Below are 2,583 nucleotides of genomic sequence, written 5' to 3'. Positions count from 1 at the left end.
TATATATATATATATATATATATATAGTTAGAATTAATGTCTAGACAGCTATGGCTATGTTTGTAAACTTTGTTTTAGTGGTTTCTTTGCTCCTTTTGTCATTCTGGGAAATGTACACTTTTCATTGCTTAATATAACATATTCTTGCTTTTGTTTACCTCCATTTGAGTTCAGAAACTAAAATAGTCATGTCCTGCCTCTTTGGTTTTAGAATGCCAAATTGGTTGCAATACTTTGAATTTTCTGTATGACCTGCACAACTGATAGTTTTTGAAGTTGTACAGGATGTGTTGGAGGTCAATGAACTTAAGATTTATTAGGTTGTGAAGCTTTTAGATGTGCAGAGTTTAAGAGTTTCCACTCACAATATCTTCAAAATATGGATCAGGAACTTGCAGTTATTAGTCCACATTCCACAAACACTTGTTTTTCTGAACAGACACAACATACTCTTTCATGTACTTTAAAAATTTTGGGTTGCTTTCCTCATAGTTTTTCTTTGAAGCAAGTGTTCCTTATTCAAAATGGAATGCAACAGACTTTCTTTTATATATTTCTTAGAAGTCTGCCACAAACACAAAACTAATATTTACATTTCGTACTTTTCCCGCTCTTTTATAATGTACTTGTCCCAACATATACAACATTTAAAAAAATGAATCATAAAAAGATTATGCAAGTCAAATAGATTCTATAGAGTTAGATGTATGAAAATTATAAGCCAGTAAAAAAAAATTCTTTAAATAAATTAAGACAATAAAACAAAAAATAAACATGTAGCAAGAGCAGAGCAATGGTATTCTGATGATCAAGAACTGCAAACAATCTCTTAATGTTTAAGTACAACATCCACTGCATCTACCATATTTAAAGGCCAACAACCATGTTAGAAAAATAAAACTGTTAGCTAAAGATAACTCGTACTGTACCAAAAATTTTCGTTCCCTTGTACCACCAATCTCTCTATTAGGTATGGGAAAACAACAACTATGCATCTTTACTGTCAGTATCAATCCCTTTAGCAATCTTAGACATCTCAAGCAGATCTCCTCTAACTTTTTTCATAAGAGAAAATTTCATGAGATCTTAGCCTATCCATCCCAGGCATCATTGTAGTAGCTCTCCTCTGAACCCTTTTCAAAAATTCAACATACTTTCTATGGTAAGGTGTCTAGGAAAGAACAAATGTGGCCTAATCAATGACGTATACAATGACATAACCCCTTTAAACTTGTATTGATTACCTCTGTAAATAGTCTAAAATCCTATTTCCCTTACCATTAGCAACAGCAAACACTTTGGATGGTTTATATACTGATAACTGGATCATTAAAATCCCTTTTCTTCACTCTTTAGGTTATTCCCATTGAAATTATTATATTTATTTATAAGACTTACCAAATAATCAAAATCTAAACTTAATTACTTAAATACCCAAAATGTTAAACCTTATAATTTAATACTTATCACGAGTTCAAAGTTCTATTACATTCCTTTGTATTAATTGCATCTACCACATCCAAAGGTCAACCACCCTATTACGAATGTAACACGGTTTTAACTGAAATTGAAAACATCTTCCCTGCCAAAATGTGCGTGTCATACAAATTTACTAAATTACACGTACATACTACAGTGCCTATATTTTTATTTCATACAATTTGTAGGTAGTTAATACAACGAAAATTAGGTCCTTTTATATTTAACTTCACTGTGATTCTTTGTATAAAACTGTTGTAAATATAAAATAGGCTAAGCTTGCCCCTACTATTACTAAGCCTAAACTAAAGTCCAACTACATTGAAAAGTAAAAACTTACCTACTTCATGTATGTTACTGTCAGGTCCCAAAGTTTAATTAGGCCATAGTTCATGTAAGCCCATAAAATTATGAAGTATGATAAACTATGTCACAATTCCCCTAAAATTAGTATAAAATGTGGTATGCCCATACATTTACTGTGTATAGCTTAAGTTCGAAACAGTTGTTAGAAAACACAGAAAATATTTTGTAAGTAATTGCCTAGCAACAACTTCTTAGATTGTCATATATAAATTTCTCCTTATGAAATCCAAATTAGTTGATGCTTGGTAATATACTATACCCCTACATTCGCGAAACTCACTATATCTTCGTTACCTTCTACACTAAACAATCCCCTTTAAAATTTACCTTGAAGATCTTTTATACTAAACTCAAGCCCTCTATCGTCAAGTTTCTGGATACTTATTGGTCAACGCGACTCCAAAGGATAAAGCATATAAGGAACTACACTAATTGGTCTACCTATACACTGGATTGCCTAACGCTGCTGACATGTAAGCACGTAGAAGCAGCTTGATACAAAACTATGCCTGTTGAGATTTGGGAAGAAAATAAATAAACATGTTTGTCTGTTCATTTATGTATTTATTTAAACACATACATAAATATTCATAATATAAAAAAGCCTTAACAAAAATACATCGCTGCACCATCAAAACAAAGTCACCAAGATACAGGCTTTAATGTGGGATATAAGATTTGTTTTGGTTTTTGGAGGTGACTGTGGATGTGGAACTCACATAGTGGTGGGGATACATT

At 31.8% G+C, this 2,583-nt stretch overlaps 1 protein-coding gene across 2 annotated transcripts in view; it reads right to left on the bottom strand.

Annotated features, from left to right (window-relative positions):
* LOC106471698 overlaps positions 1-2,216 on the bottom strand; it is a 45,750-nt gene extending 43,534 nt beyond the window's left edge. The window contains exon 1 of one of the 2 annotated variants that reach the window (XM_022400312.1): positions 1,820-2,216. The gene's annotated coding sequence lies outside the window, so the exon portion shown is untranslated. The remainder of the gene's footprint in view (positions 1-1,819) is intronic. The other variant, XM_022400313.1, reaches the window with a different exon arrangement.
* Between the last annotated feature and the right edge of the window lie 367 nt (positions 2,217-2,583).

The sequence above is a fragment of the Limulus polyphemus genome, unplaced genomic scaffold, assembly GCF_000517525.1.
Source record: "Limulus polyphemus unplaced genomic scaffold, Limulus_polyphemus-2.1.2 Scaffold4799, whole genome shotgun sequence".
NCBI lineage: Eukaryota > Metazoa > Arthropoda > Merostomata > Xiphosura > Limulidae > Limulus > Limulus polyphemus.
This window is presented reverse-complemented; position numbering and strand designations above follow the sequence as displayed.